The sequence below is a fragment of the Chelonia mydas genome, chromosome 8 (assembly GCF_015237465.2).
Source record: "Chelonia mydas isolate rCheMyd1 chromosome 8, rCheMyd1.pri.v2, whole genome shotgun sequence".
NCBI classification, from domain to species: Eukaryota; Metazoa; Chordata; order Testudines; family Cheloniidae; genus Chelonia; species Chelonia mydas.
Window position 1 is genome coordinate 68,733,223 of NC_057854.1, and position 17,571 is coordinate 68,750,793.

Genomic DNA, 17,571 nt, shown 5'->3' on the forward strand with positions numbered 1-17,571 from the left:
CAACATACTTCTCAATATCTTAAGCAGGAAATTGCATGACACAAACCTGGAAAAAAATGCCCCCAAAATGTATCACATCATTGTTTGAATGTGTGTAAAACAAAGCTCTTTTAACCATCAATGGACCCAACACAAACATACATGTGAAAAAGTTATTCAAAAGGCACCAGATTGTCCAACTTCTGTTCATGTTGACAGGTTTCAGAGTAGCAGCTGTGTTAGTCTGTATCTGCAAAAAGAACAAGAGTACTTGTGGCACCTTAGAGACTAACAAATTTATTAGAGCATAAGTTTTCGTGGGCTACAGCCTACTTCATCGGATGCATAGAATGGAACATATAGTAAGAAGAGAAGGTGGGAATTGCCATACAAACTGTAAGAGGCTAATTAATTAAGATGAGCTATTATCAGCAGGAGCAAAAAAACTTTTGTAGTGATAATCAAGATGGCCCATTTAGACAGTTGACAAGAAGGTGTGAGGATACTTAAGTATCCTTAAGTTGTATGGCAACTTCCGCCTTCTTAAGTATCCTCACACCTTCTTAAGTATCTAAGTATCACACTTAAGTATCCTCACACCTTCTTGTCAAACAAAGTAGCTTCTCGTCAGAGGAAAATGTAACTGGTAAGAGCTCCCGGTTTACAGTGGCAGGGACCTTATTCTGGCTTGTTATCCTAGATGGAAGGGCTTCAAGATACGCCTGATCAAGAGCATAAGAAACATGCAAAATTCTCTCATAATTATGTCCTAACAGAGAGACTCTCTCAAAAACTTGCCATCTCCAGAAGTGTATTAGTCCAGTGAGCTCTGTTCTCATCACTATTCTAATTGCACCACCACTTTTCCAGAAAGAAAACAGCAGTCTCATAGACTCATAGACATTAAGGTCAGAAGGGGCCATTATGATCATCTAGTCTGACCTCCTGCACAATGCAGGCCACAGAATCTCACCCACCCACTCCTGCAATAAACCTCTCACCTCTGTCTGAGCTATTGAAGTCCTCAAATCATGGTTTAAAGACTTCAAGGTGCAGAGAATCTTCACGCAAGTGACCCGTGCCCCATGCTGCAGAGGAAGGCGAAAACCCCCCAGGGCCTCTTCCAATCTGCCCTGGAGGAAAATTCCTTCCTGACCTCAAATATGGCGATCATTGCTCATTGCTTGGGACTCTCAACCATGCCTATGCACAGTGCCTTGTTCAGACGACCTCCCTCAATACGATTCTCCCCATGCACTCTTTTTCCTTGGTTCGTCATCCCTTTAGATTACTCCTTTGGCTCTCTTTACAAAGCCCTCATGGCTGGTCTGCTCCAATGCTCACTGAAGTCACTTGGAGCCTTTCTATTGATTTCAATGGAGACTGATCAGGTCCTCTCATTCTTCCCTCTCCTCACAAGAGAAATTCATTATAGGTGGATCCTCAAAAAGGAGAGTAAAACCCTGGTTCGAATTCCTTCCCTCTATTTGGTTTATGGCATTTGAACTTCACCAAACAGGTCCATTTCATTTCTGTTGATTGTCATTTTAATTTGACATTTAGCAAATAAACACACCAGTTCCTACCACATTCAGAAGGCCTGAGCCAAATATCACTGGAATCAATTAGAGCTTCCAACAGACTCCAGTGGGCTTCGAATTATTTCTGACCCAAGGCCACTCCAGGTAAAATGGTAATAAATATCTATGGGCAAAACAAGAACAGTATGTATTATTTTATCTGCCTTCTTCCAATCTGAATGATTCCATTTCTTTACTTGACATTGCCTTCTTGTATAAGGTTTCTTCCATTGTCTGAGTAACTGGGTGGGCGGTGGGGGTGGGGGGACTGGATTTGTGAACACACTACTATTTTCCATATGTGACACCTCAGTGTGATCTGGAGCCTGAACGTACCTAAAGTTAACCCTGAGGGTCACCTAAGTGCAGCATGGCAGTCATCACATAGCTTAACATGATCGATCTATTTACATTTTTCTTTCAGAATAGTCCAGCATAAAATAAATATGACATACTGTGAGATTCCTCACAGACCAATTATTGCATTTCAGGGTAAGTGGTAACGGAAATACAGAGAAACTTTTTAATGTGGCAGCTTGTTAAGAAAGTGCTGCACTGAAGGACACTCATTTGCAAAAACAACAAGGCATCTGGTGGCACCTTAAAGACTAACAGATTTATTTGTGTATAAGCTTAAAACCCCCACTTCTTCAGATGCATGCCTGTATCTGTAATTTTCACTCCATGAATCTGAAGAAGTGGGCTTTTTACCCACAAAAGCTTATGCCCAAATAAATCTGATAGTCTGTAAGGTGCCACTGGACTCCTTGGTGTTTTTGTGGATACAGACTAACATGGCTACTCCTCTGATACTCATTTGCAGTGTTTTCTAGCCCTTAACTTTCAGCTAGACCTAAACTGCAGTACAAATAAGAGCAGCTCTCCCTTCAAGAATCTGAGGTAACATTTGTCTCTCTCATTTCCTTTCACTTCACTGTGTTTAATTAAGTAACAATTTGAGACTTGTTAGAGTCATTGGAAGCGCCACAAGTAGGTCTCACCAAGGCTGTACACATTTTCTTGTATATAAAAATTACACTGATGACAGTTCGCACCAGGGGAATTCATTACAGCAATGAAACAAAGCTACCGAGAAACAAAAAACAACATGAATTTACAAAGGGAATCATTTGGGATGAATGTCGTGAATCAAAAAAATCAAAATATTCCATAATGTATTACAAACCTGGAGAGACCAAAAGAAAGAGAATAATATCTGTTCTGCATGATGTAGGTACTGAAGTCAATGGACAGGGATTTAAGGTCCCCAGTGTGCTAAATAGTAATTTGAATCAACCTGCACACACATGCATTACTGCAGTCCTGGGTTTTTTTGTGTATTGAATGTGCAATGCAGTTAAAACCTTTATTTCCAGCTAGTGCTTGAAGAATTAAGATTGTCATTCAGTTAAGATTCATTTCAAGTTACAAAACCACTGCCTGAAAGAACAATTTATCAGCACATTCTCTCAGCCATTTGGCTAATTGTTCTTGGCATGGGTCAAATGTCTTCTAGCACCCACGTCATTCAGGGAAGTTAATAAGGAAGGAAAGGCTCTCATCTATAAAATTGTCATATAGAAGCAAAACTTTTTTATAATCTGGCTTTCTTAGTTATTCTTTGACATATACTACAGTTAGGAATCTAGATTATAACTCATAGATGGTTATCAATAAACTGTTATTGCTCAGAGATTCTCACATTCTGGATATCTACCTGTTAATTTTCTTGTTCTCATGATTAAGAAAACTGTGGATGGTATTATGATCTCAGCTGCATAGTTGTAAATTTAATTTACACCAGTGTGGCTCAGATCATAATCTGACTCCAGTGTTACTCTTTTATGAAGCAAGAGAAGCCTTGAGTTCATCTGGTGTTTTGAAAGATTATGTATGACCTCCACTTTGTGGACACACTCCAACTGAATATAGGACTGCCTCTATCCCATCCCAATGTATGCCTTATCCTCCTGGCCTGAGCAAAGCACTCTCTTGTTTTTAGCAGCTAGGAGGGTCCTTGACAACTGAGATTTTCTGAGTGCTTACTTCTTTGATTATATCCACTCAAAGTAATCAAAATTGTTCTGGAATTAGAAACAGAGAGAGATTTTCTTGAAATATATATTCTAATATAAAAATGTGTTGTGATTGCATCTACATAGAGGGTGAAATCAAGCATGTTAGTCTAAGTGTCCTAACCATTCAATAGCTGAGAGAAGTGCATTGTGAAAGTCCTTGAGGAAACCAAGCAGCCCTTGCTGGTGAATACAGCCCGTACATATGTGAGCTGCATCTTCAAACTGGTCACAGTAGCCAAGGGAAGAGTCACAGAGGCCTCACTTGTAATCATTAGCTGCATGTCTGATCACTCCACATCTGAAGCAATTGGGCTTCCTTAAAGATGACTTGGATGGTCATAACCAAGGGGATGGGCAGTTGGATCTGTCACTAGAAAGGCATTGGCTATGTTTGAAGTTTATTCTTGCCACCTATTATGCCACCCGGAGGGGAATTGTCCAAACGGGGTGTCTTCAGCTAAAATAGTGGCTTGGTGGATTAAACATTTCTTTAAATAAGGTGGTTGTGGCATGTCATGCACCTTAAGGAGAATATTCTGCAAGGCCTGATATCAGAAGGGCCAATGTTGGACAGAACAGGTGTTATCCAGGCAGGCTGGTCAGTCTGGTGGTACCTGGTGTTATATGCATGGTTTAATTCAGATGGATTTCTACTAGTCCTAGTCCAAAAGAGCTGAGTCACACCAGGAAGCACTACTCTACTGCAGAATAGCACAAGGCAAGCCCAGAATTTCTTAGTATCTGTGCACTGGCTCTCCAGGTAGAACCAGCTAGTCTGTTGATCAGGTTGTTTCTTGTTAATATTTTTCAGTGAGGTCTTGGTAAGGTGTTCCTTGAAAGTCAAGGTATGGTCCAATGCAACACCTACATGCACAGCCTTTGGGTCATGGTCCAGCCTGTGTCCATTCAGGAAGATGTTAAACTGTTTCTTGGCTTCTTTGTAGTATAAATGGAGGCAACTGGAAACTCGCTTTTTGGTACTAGGTTTAAGTCTCCCCCTTTTAAACAGTGGGCCATCTCTTTCATTGTCAGCATTCAGACATCTTCTAGATGACTGAAATTCTGGTCCTTTACTGCCAGACAGATGTCATCTGCAGAGATAAAATGCCTGCCAGTGGTGTTGGGAAGGTCATTTGTGATGAGGTTGAGAAGTGTTGGTGCTAGAACTGAGCCTTGAGGTAGATGGTTGATTTGAGACCTCCAGGAGCTATGGTTCGGGTTATTTTGTTTTTTGGGGTGGAGGAGGGGGCAGTTGTCCGTCCAAGTGAAACTTGGAAATGGTAGCCTCAGCAGCAGTTTCACAGCCATGACAACCCATTTTAGTAGTACCAATGACAGTTTGTACATCAAACCTGTATAGCCAGATTGTGTCACATATAGCCATAAGATCTAGGAATAGTGTGTCTGCTTTCTGCCTGGTCTGGAAGCCAGTCTCAATGTAGGTGATAAGAGTTAGCACTTGATCACAGTACTACAATGTATCTGAAACCTGCTTGATCCGCACTCAGTGGGGGCAACTGTGGGGGCAATCCTTTGAAGAACAAGTCTTACACATCATTTGTACATGCAGCTTACCAAAGAGATGGGGTGTCAACTTGTTGCAAGTCAGTGGTCTCTCTCAAGATTTGGCAAGGCTATTACTTTTGGACTATGCCAGATCTTAGGTATTTTATTCTCCTGGATCACTCTAGATTGAAAGATAGCTAGCCATTGTCTGTTAGTTTTCCCAGGTTCTTCAGGAATGATGGGGAGATGTTATCAAACCCACAGGCTTTACCTCTTTTCAATGTTTTCATCATCCTTTCTACTTCTTCTGTGGTTTGTATTGCCAGCATTTCTTCACCTCTCCTTCAAACTTGTCCTTATTACCATTGTGACATTTATCAAATGGATAGCAATGCTTTTTGGAGAGTTCTGGGGAAGGAAGTGGGGATTGAGCAGCTCCAAGTTTTCTAATTAGTGCCCAGGCTTTGCAATGAGATGTTACCATATTTAGTTTCATGGTAACCTGCTCCCATCTTGCTCTTATACACGTATTCGAGTCATCAAAAAGATGTGTTGTGATGCCTAGATCTCTACTTTCTTCAGATTGCTTGAGGATTCTTCACATTCTTCATCTAGGCAGGGAATGCATGTCTTACAACTGTGATGTTGCACCCCATAATACTTTACAGAAATATGCTTATGTGTGTAAATATGATGTTTTATGCTTGATATGCCACGTAATATATCTTTGCAAAAGTTATGTTGTACTGAATGTATTCATCCTATTCGTATGCATGTAACATTTTTATATCTGAAGTTATGAGTGTTGGCTCTATGCTTGTATTTAAAGTGTTTGCTGTGAAAGCACCAAAGGCAAATTTGATCAACATAGTGTGAAGGGGTTATTCAAGTAAATGGAAGTACTTGGAGAACAATGGACCTTTATAGACACCAATCCACATCTGAGCTTTCCTGGGAACGTTCCTGTAGAGAACTAAGTTATGCATGTGACTTGCCCATGTGACTCCAAACCTCCATCTTGTAGAGGGGATTCTACACAGGGGGAGGGAGGGGTTTCCACCCACAAGAGAGAAACTATATAAAGCCTTGGGAGACCCCCTCCATTTGGTCTTCAGCTGGCACAAAAGATAGCCTTTCTACCCCAAAGAGATGCCTGAAAGAAACCGGAACAAAGGACAGTAACTACAGGGGTGTGAGTGATTGCTGGACCCAGACTAGAAGGAGGCTAGCCTGTCAAAGAAGTTTATTGGAACATCTCTGAGGGTGAGATTTACTTGCATTTAGTTTCCTACTGTATTAGGCATAGACTTGCATGTTTTATTTTATTTTGTTTGGTAATTTACTTTGTTCTGTCTGTTATTACTTGGAATCACTTAATTCCTACTTATTGTATTTAATAAAATCACTTTTTACTTATTAATTAACCTAGAGTAAGTATTAATACCGGGGGGGAGGGGCAATCAACTGTGCATATTTCTCTATCAGTGATATAGAGCGAACAATTTATGAGTTTATCCTGTATAAGCTTTATACAGGGTAAAACGGATTTATTTGGGCTTTGGACCCCATTAGGAGCTGGGTATCTGAGTGCTGGAGACAGGAGCACTTCTTAAGCTGTTTTCAGTTAAGCCTGCAGCATTTGGGGGGGACGTGATTCAGACCTGGGTCTGTGTTTGTAGCAGGCAAGCATGTCTGGCTCAAACAAGGCAAGGTACTGAAGTCCCAAGCTGCCAGGGAAAATGGGCTCAGAAGTAGTCCCAGCACATCAGGTGGCAGTTCTCAAGGGGGTTTCTGTGATCCAACCCGTCACAAAAACTGCCACTTGAAATTGACTTGGTGGCAGCTTCATCGATAGGTTTTGTGACTTGCATGTAAGGTTCTTCAATAGAGATGTGTGGGATAGAGGTATTATAGCATAAAGCTGCGCCAGTTTACTTTTGGATAGTTCCAGCAAGAGATTTTGTTGGTGCTCACAATCAGTGCAACACGTTTGGGCAATGTTGACTATGTGGCCATGTTTTTCAATACACCACTTATAGTCTGAAATGGATGATTGCCTGTGATTGTGGTGCAGGTGAGGTTAGGGCAGCAGTATTGCTTCCATCTTGCAGTATGAGAAGTACCCTGTTGTTTTGGGTCATGGATGAGGTGAAAGTCCTAGAGCGAGGCCCAGTACAAAAAGGTCAGCTCCTTTTCTCTGGAAAGAAAACGTCTTGCAGCTAGGAGGGAAACGGAGGATGTAGAACTTTAAAAAAAAAATCACTTAACTATGCATCAAAAAACTTTTCATTGCCTCCTTCTTCCATTGCCTCCTTCTTCCATACACTCAGGCATTCTAAATAACTGTCCATTGGTGCCTGTCATCATATTTTCAAGCTGATCTTTTTTCCTATCCACCAGATAAGTAGGAATTGTTTCTTGGATAGATTCTGTATTTTCAGGATCAAAAACATAAGTTTCAACGCCCAGCAATTTGAATGAGACTATTTCTCCCCTACCTTCAATAGTATTCAAAGAATATTTTAAGCCAGCAAGTCTTATTTACTAAATCCATGCTTTTAGTGAGTCTAGATATTAAAGGTCTGACCCTCTACCATATCGCACCAGTTTTATGCCACTGTAATTCCATTGAATTCAGCGGAATTACATGAGCATCAGACCAGTGTAATGAAATGGAAAATCCAGCCCTACCTCCCACAGATCTGCTCCCTACCTTGGAGCTGCAGTGCTAGATGTGGTGCTACGATCTTTTGAATCTGAGCCCCTTGTTTGAAAGCAGCTTCTTGGGAAACACAGAGCTTATTTTTAGGCATTTCAAAAACCAGTTAGCATTACTAAAATTGTTGCAAGCTGTACTGCTGTCAGTGCTAGCTGAAAGCCAATTTCCAAAGAGTAAACAAAATAAACACAGCAGGTGGGCTGGCGGAGCTCAGCAAAATGTGGCTGCTCTCCTGAATGAGCATAAATTCTGTACCCTCACACCTTTTTTTCCTTCGTGGTAGCAGTAAAAATCCATGTGCTGACTCTCCTAATATGGTTAGTCAGGGTTTATTGTCTGAATGTGAGAGGCGGTTTAATAGATACTAGAGTTTTCTCAGCATTGTTAGCCTGAACCTGCAACTCTTGCTCATATGAGCAACTCTTATTCATATGATTGCCACTATTGAAATCAATGGGACTGCTCAGATGAGCAAGAATTGTGGGATTGGGCCCTAAAATAATGGAAACATTTGTCACAGGACAATCTATTTCAAGTCAGATTGGCAATGGCTGGGCAGCTGGTGTGCTGTGACTGCTGCTTATTACATCTATCGTAATTGTCTCACTGTTACTTTGTGCTCTCCCCATCTGTTTGTTGTATGCATTTGTTATCAGTCATCTGATACTTACTGTAAGTTTTCTAAAGCAAAAACCTTATTTTTTTGTGTGCACACAGTGCCTAGTACAATGGGGTCGTAACCCCTGATTAGGACCTCCAGGTGCTACTGTAGAATAAATCATAATATCTAATAATAATAATAATAGAGATAAAATCCTTTTCATATAGCCAGCAACCAACCCTCTTTCAAATGATAACACAGCCCAGTGGAAGTAGCATCCAATGCATGATTCTCTGACACACAGTCTGTGCCTGTCAGCACTTAAGAATCTCTGAAGTTAGTGAGCTCTTTTTTACGGCTGTGTACAATGTATTCTGGGGATGGATAGGTCTAAACTGCAAAATTCAGCACTTGGGCTGGATTTCATTAACCCCCAAAGCTAGGCCTTGTTCACATCCAGGGCTTTGGTTTGGCCCATTGTAGAGATCTGGGCCAGCTGCAAATTTTGAGTCATTTTGGGTTCACATTCTCACCCCCATTATCCCCAAGATCCAGGGGTGTTCAAATGCAGAGGTTTTATTCATGGCCTTTTCAATTTCTCAGTTACATTTCACAGTATATAGCCAAGAAACAGCAGTAATTGTAATGCATGGTTTATCTCACTGTACTGCAAAGTTTTATTTTCTCCCCTCATTTCATAGATCATTCACAACTAGCAACAGTGGCTCTGCAGAATCAATAGCTCCCCTCCTTAGCACAAACTTATGGAAGAAATACATATACTGTTATTTTTGGTTTTGAAACGCAGTCAGATTGGGCATGTATTTCATTTTCTTTGCACTACAGCTTAACCAGCTGCATTAATAGCATCAAGGCATATTTCCTACCCAAAAAAGAGAAGAATTCTAATTGCATTGTCGTTGTTTGAGCGTTCTACAATGTTTAGAGATAATGGTCACTGGATTAATTTCACTGGCTTTTAACCACCTACCTCACATCCTATCTTTAACATATACTTAAATTCCAACTAAACATGAGTTAGAGGAGCAGGCTACCAGCACTGCTGGTGCTGCTCTGGCTAATGTCCCCTTGGGGTATTAACCTCTTAGAGACTGACTTCTGAGAATGAAAGTGCTAAGAAAATCATCCCATAAAATTAAACCTCACCAAAGGTCACACTGCCTGCCCATTCCTCTTTCTCCTCCACTAAAATAACTGTTAAAAGATGAAGGACACCTGCTGCAGGCATTGCCAGGGATTCGGAATGTGCAGTGCAATGTGTGTAAGTGTGAAAAATAGGGCTAGGGTGGAGAGTCATGGGCACCTATATAAGACAAAGCCCCAAATATCAGGGGCTGTCCCTATAAAATTGGAATAACTGGGCACCCTAAGTATGTGCAATAATCTCACCAATACATCAGCCTGGTAGAGACCTTGAGGAATGGGGGAGCAGAAACTAGAAGTAGAAATTGCCTTGGGATCCTCTGAGGGGATTTAAGAAAATGTCTGAGAAGCACATAAAACCTTTGAGTTTGCACAGAGGGTGACTGTCAACCAGCCACGGAAATATTCCTTCTAGTATTGAGGAAGTGATGTGTAGATGCAGTGCCTCCTTCAAGTCACTTTCCAGGTTCATGGTAAAGCAGAGACAGCCCGTGCCTGCCAATAGTGGTCGGGGCACAGTGAGGGCAGTGGCTTTGGTAGATGTCACTGAACATGCTCAGTACAAGGCAAGCAGCAAATTAGTGGGGGCTCATGACCCTGCATGCCCCTCATGCATCGCCTCTGGCAGAGACATTAAATTAGGCCCTATGCATGGGTAGGAGGTGGTCTCAGACTCATAGACTAAGGTCAGAAGGGACCATTAAGGTCAGAAGAAACCATCAAGATCATTCAGTCTGCAGACTTCCATGGCACAGAATCTGACTGAGCCACATAGCTCTGTCCATGGGGTTGCTTCAGCCAGGCTTTGGCTCTCAGGATTTTCAATATCCATAGTGACAGGTTTCAGAGGAACAGCCATGTTAGTCTGTATTCGCAAAAAGAAAAGGAGTACTTAAGTACTCCTTTTCTTTTTGCGAATATCTGTAGCATACGTTTTGCCTTTAGCTTCTGATTGCTTTTCTGTGATTTTGGACATTAAAACCAACATACTGAAAATACACTAGAAGAGATAGAGGCACCATGTTTCTGCCACCTTCAAACTGTCTACCAAAGAATTTTACGCTCGGGTTTATGGGCCTGATCCTAGAGTTGTTAGTCTAGACTCCCTTTGACTCCCCAAAGGAAACTTTGCCTGAAAAATGACTACACAATCATACCCATGGTGATTATTCTTCTCTAGCTCCTCCTCTTTCTCCTCCCCCCTTGCTCAATGGGAAAACATATTTCCTGTTTACATTACTCTCATTTTAAGTCCCCCCCTCTTTTTTTCCTTCACCCTTTTTTCAAGAAGTTCTTCATGTATCAGCTGAACTATCTGACCCATACATTTTTTTGGGTACCATTCAGGTCAGACTACATGATCACACCATGAGTATTTTGCTGGCTAAAGAAGTGCCCAGATATCTGGATATTTTAGTACAGAATGGCCCTGAATCGCAAAAGTGAGCCCAAGTACTCCCACTGAGGCAATGAGACCTTGAAAGGAAATGCTCGCAAAAATCTAGCCCTTACCATTCTCCATATGCACGTGCATATTCAACCGGCTAAGAAAGGCAAAACATATTTTAAAGATTATCCTCTACATCTTTGAAATATATGTATGGATCTTGGCAGCTAGCAGTAACGTATGAGTTTTTTTCTTAAATGTGAGCTCACAAGTGATTTCACTCACACATCACTTATAAAAAGTTATGGGGCCTTTCATGCTTTTAAGAGCAACTTCTGCTATCTATGAAGAGTCTTCAGACTTTGTGGTCTTTCAAAAGCAAAAAAAGAACAGGGTGCTGCTATCAGAGTCAGTGGAAGTCACAGCGGCTCACTTTCAGAGCACGGAACAGTAGCCAGTTTCTGTTTTCCATTCTGTTCAGTAACGGTTGGCTAACAATAGAAATGTTGTCTTTCCAGTCACCCTTCTGCCAGAGAGTGCTAGTTTAAATAGAGAGTTTCGCATGAGAGATGTTTGTAGGAAATATTAGTCATACAGCTCCACTGCAAATTTAGTCCGTATGTGTTTCCACAAAAATGATAAAGTCCTCTTGCAGCTTTGAATTCTATTCCCGAGTAACATTAAACGATTTATGAAGGCACTGCATAATTCAAAAGAAAAAAGTGAGTGTGCTATAGAAGGAAAATTGTATACTGTTGTGGTTTAATGTATTAGAAGTCAGCATTATCTGGAACTTTCTAATCATAATTTCCGCCGTTAAAGCACCAGGGACTCCATCAGTATAGACACTATATTCTGATTCAATTACATTATGCATTAAAAAGTGGTGGTTTACAGCAGCTATTAGACTTGTTATTACCCTTGTGCCATACTCAATTGACCAAAGGGGAAAAAAAAAGGCTCTCTCCTAGGGGAGGGAAAACAAAAAAGCAAATTCAGTGAAATGCATAAATAGGTACTCCCTGAGAGAAGACTGTAGGTTTCAGTTCATTTCTTCCCAAGATGAGTATTCCTACAAAATTCATCAAAGTAAACATCATGCCTCATTACCCCCTTTCTATTGTTCATACCACACACAGATAGGTATAACACTGATTAATGGAAATAAATTACTACCTACTATGACTGAGAATAAGCAACTCCATAAGCTTAGCTGGACTAACTGCATGAAAAGAATCTCTAATAAAAAAAGTTTGGCAGGAAAATAGTCCAAGCCCTGTCCATGCCAAGTGGAAAAATGTGGGCTAGAATACCTGGAGCTTGAAAGGCCTGTTGAATGCCTTCATCTATAAGAAAACAGATATGACAAGATGTATGGCTCAGATCTGGCTGAAAAGGTACAGTCTGTAGCCATTTCTCCCCATTGTGGGCAGCAAGCCACAAGCATTGCAGCTGTGCCAATTTGTCTAGTTATCCTAACTCCATCCATCTGGTGACATGTGTTGGAAAATAACCACAAATCCCCTGCTCCCAACAACAATGCAGGATTTTATTGATTAGATGTTTCATGGACCCAGGATTCTCTAGTACAACCACCACTGACAAAGAAGGCTATACATAAAGACTCCAAAACAGGTCCCATTACAAGGACAAGCAAGGCAACAATGCATTTCATGCAATCATTGTTCATAGAGTGGTCTCTATGTTGCATTCCTAAAGACATTTTGGCTAAATGTGTGGAAAGGAACAATCCAAACGCCACATGCCCCTGTCACGGGGTGCTCTACTCACAACTGGAGTGCCTCCTTGTGGCCCCAGCTGGGGATTAGCTCTGCCAGCTTGACGCCCCCTCCTGCAGGTGCATGTTCCATCTTTCTCTTGGCACTCAACTGCTCCCTCTTCGTGGCTTGGTCCTCCACCCAGGTGACTGTAGTTTTCCCCTTCCAGAGCTGTGCATGTATCAAAGTCTCCCAGGACCCACTGGCCCAAGCAGACTTCCCTTTCACTGCTCCTGAACAGTGCCACTTCCCCAGTGGCTGGTAGGGGAACCCAGGCCGCCCTCCACACTGGGAACCAGCCCAGGGACCCTACAGCAAGCAGTCAAGGGTTGCACAGTCCTGATCCTTACTGCTATATTCCTGGGCTGTTTCCTACCTACTTCTCTCACCCTAAGAGTGACTGTAGTCTCTTCCTGTAGCCCACTTCTACTCTCAGCTACTGGACTGTATATAGGCCACTCCTGTTCCTGTCCAGCTGAGCTTCATCTTTAATTAGTCCTCATTGTTCCCTGGCCCCTCCTCCAGGTGCAGCCTCAGTGGTTAATTGGCCCACCTCGCTACCTTAAACCCATCAGGCCTTGTGTGGGTTGGCCACACCGCCCCTTAAATATATAATAAAAGGAAATGGAAGTCAAGCAAAATGACTATCTGTTAGTTTTTTTATGAACAAGAGGGCTGATACTAACATGAATTAAAATCTGTACACCACATAAAGGAGCAGTTCATGATACTTCCACTGTTTTCATCAAGTACTCATAGATCTTCCAAATACATCTTAAGAAAACAAACCATGAAGCAAGTGGCTGTGTCTTCTCATACAGCAGAAAACAGCCTGATTTTTGCAGTACTTTCCTAGACCTAGAGCACCTAATTCCTCATTGTCAGTCTCCCCATGTTGTGCTTAACCCTAAAGGCAATAACTGGATGTTAAAAAGAAGAAATCTAAATGATCATCTGCAGTTATCAACTGCTGCCATTTTGAAGTCCTCATCACTTAACATTCAAAGAGCAACTGGACTCCAACTAGCCTGCAGAGTCTTGAAATATTTTCAGAGTAAATCAGAGGCCAGGCTGAGTTTTAGTTCATGGCATCACTCAGTGAAAAGGTGGCATAAAGCATATTAGGATACTTTATAAATTGATGACTTATTTCACTAGGGCATAAAGTGGTATTCTATCCTTGCTTCTATCTTCTAAAGTTCACTGGCTGGTATTCTAACTATGACGACCCCTTTAGAATACTCATCTACTGGAAATCCATGATAACCACGCAGCACCATTCTGCCCTTTCATGAAAGCTTGGTGAATAACTTCTGTTATCCACATTATGCCTACATTTATGAGGCAGTGTTTAATCCCTAGAAGTCTTGTAATATGTGAAAAATGTTATTCAGAAGAAAAGGCAGTCTGGAATGGGCTCTCATTTAAAATACAGCCAAAGTTCCAAAAGGCACAGACTGATTCTCAAGTGTAGGTTTTACCAGGCTTCTGCATGCACCACTGCACTTCTCACTCAGTGTTTTTTCCTTTCTGTTACACTGGCACAGACCACATTTTCACAGTGTTGCTCACCTACTAGGTTCTGACCATCTGTTCCTCTGCTGTAATGTGTCCCTTTTGGAAGTGTGTTATATACGATATAGGATTTCTTCCACCAGCTTGTTTCAGGGAAAAAAATGTGTTTGATAAATGCTCCCTGCCTCAGAGTGAACACCATTTACAAACTGCAACTACCTCTAAAGGCAGAAGTTTTATAATATATTGGATTAATGTGAATACTCGTCCATCAGCACTCTTCTCCCTGGTTTTAATGCCAAATCTTGCTTGCTTGATATCGATGACAGCATCCCCTCTGGCACTGGTGGATGCAAATACAGGCCTTTAGAGTGTGTCTTCCCTGTAGAGTTAGCCCTGGTGATCAGCAGCTGAGTTCGGGCAGCCAGGTTACCCTAGCCCAGGTGTGAGCAGTCATGCTGCAAAACCATACCCTCATTACTATGTCCTCACTGTTTCTGCACTCATCCATATGTCTGGGGGCATTTCCCATAGTCCTTTCTGCTGAGATTGAGTGATTTAGCCTTTTTCTTCACTACAGTGTGGACAGGTGCTAGCCCAAGTTAAAGCAGAGCCTAGTCTCTAGCCTACACCCACAGCTGAGTAAACTAACCCAGGCTTAACGCACCTCCAAACCCAGATAAAGGCCTTTTGTGTGTGGACTGTAGGTGAGTTTGGCTTAATACCCAGGAAAGAGCCCAGGATAACTCTGCCACGAAGACATGTGTAGGTTCAAATCCAACAATGAGCTCCACAGAGGTGGAGTCTGTGCCTACTAGAATTAATACGGCTTAACTCAGGCATTGGGATTTATCTGCATGGAGCTCATTGCACCATCAGAACCTTGTTGAGCAATTCCTACATATTGACATACACACATATCCCATTCCCTGCCTGTCCCTCCTCTCAAGTCCTTGTCTCCCCAAAACACACACACACATACACATTCCATGGGCTAAATCCTCAACTGGTATAAATTGGCATAGCTCCACTGAAATTAATGGAGATATACTGATTTACATAAGTGTCATTGTTGTGGGATTCACCTTGTGTCATCTCCTGCCCTGCAACTCTGGATGCCTTAAATGCTATGCTGCTGTGGCCATCACAAACATGCAAGTCACATCCTAGCATCCACCACCTGGTTTCTTTTTGCAGGGTAACCCCAAAATACCCCAATCCCAAATTTCCTCAAAACTTTCTCCCAGTAGTGGCCAGCCCTCTCCTGGAACACTCAAAGAAGTTATTAAGTTTATTGCTCCTTTATATAGACACTAAACAGCAGCTCATTAATTTAACTGGGGTTTGGCAAACCACAGTACTGTGTTGCTTATTACTGAAAGAAAAGCATAGATTTTTCATCCTATTATTCATCAAAAAGGCATAGATTTAAATGATACCAAGTATAGGGGAAAAAAGACAGAAAGCCTTGGTACAAGCAAACAATAGTAAAAATATGCTTCTAAAACAAACTTAATTTCAGCAAGTTACAACCTTTGCCTAAGCAGGTTTCTCACCTATATTCAGTTCCCAGAGACTTCAACCCCTTTGACTAAAGGATCCATCATTCTGTGATTTCAAGAGCTGTGGCCCCATTAGCCCCTCAAGTGATAGATGCCAAAATGGTTTTCTATCCTTGCTTCTATCTTCTAAAGTTCACTGATCTTGCTCCAGGAGGCAAGAAGCCTTCCTCGGGGGCTCAGCTTTCTGTGTCCACCAGAGAGCTGACATCACTTTAATTTTTGTAGTCTCCTTCCTGCCCGCAAACCATCATGATAGCCTCTTCACTATCTCCTCATTCACTAGGTTGATGGCTTTGTTTACTTTTTATGGAAATGTACCTTCATTGTCTCTGCCTGATGACCTAGGGCAGACTGGGCTTAGGCACTGCTTGCCAAACAAATTTTAAGAGCATAATTCTAGCACATATTTATAACTTCTTGTCCACACCTCCAACATACACCACATAATGATTTTTGGAACCTTACATGACAACTTTTACAGACAGATTATGACAACAGTGTATGAGGTATAGTGAGTATGTCAGGCCTGACAAGAGTTGCTGACATAGAGTAGAGAACAACCAATGGGCCTCTGTGTCCCAACTGTGTAACTCCTCTATGAAGTGGGATGGGAAAGCATATTGTGCAGATGTTTATTTCAAAAAGGACATATGCATCTTTCAATCTATATTTTTTTATTTAAATTGTGTATTTATCTATTTACTTTGCTTTGGCAAGGGCACCTAGCCCAAAATATTCAAATTTCTGAAGTTAGGAAACTCAATACATATTTAGACATCTAAATAAATAGCCCTATTTTTTAGAGATCCTGGGCAACCATAACCTCCACTGCAATTTCTTTGAAGCCAATGAGAACTACAAGTGCTCAGCATCTTTGAAAACCAGGCCATTTAGAAAGGTGCTAAATATGGATTCTAGTGTCTCACATCCAGCACCTGCATTTGAAAATTGTTCAATTTTCTCTGATTGGGATACACAAGCATTCCTGAGAACAACCAGGCCTGAAGAGTTTTACTTCTGTTGTATACTGACGCAAGCTGGAGATAAAAAAGCAAAGTGAGAGAGGAAACAAAGTCCTGATCAGATAGCCATGTGGAAACCCAGACCTTACCAGAATATTACTAAGCCTTTATTGGTAGTAGTGTGACCCTGAAATCTCAGACTAATGGTGCATGATGGAACTGTCTCTTTGCAGCCTTATGGAGAGAGGTAGAGTAATCCTTGAGATAGCAATTAGCACAGCCATCTTCATTAAACACTTAATTGTGCTTTGAATAATATTTTGGAAGCACTTTAGGTACTTTGGGATAGTTTTGTTTATTTCTTTTAGAAAAATGTTGCCATCAACTCTGCCAATGCACTGCAGTCCTGAACTGAAAAAACCCTGCAATTTCAGCATCAGGCCTACTCTAAGCAGAGATTGATAATTGTGCTGTGGGAAGAGGCTAAAACTGACTGTGATGAAAGTGGGACTTAAACCCAAACATTCAGAGGTGAGATAGCAGTGTGTTAAATAGTTATGTAGCCCAAACTATGCATATTGTTATTGAAAACTAAGTAATTTATACAATAGCTTTGATGCACACATATATATTCTGACAGAGCCATGTTTGGGTATAACTTTGTAACCCTGGATCAGTCCTCTCCCTTCCAGTCACTGCTGCAGGCAGTGACTGTATTCATTCGGAATATTCTAGGAATA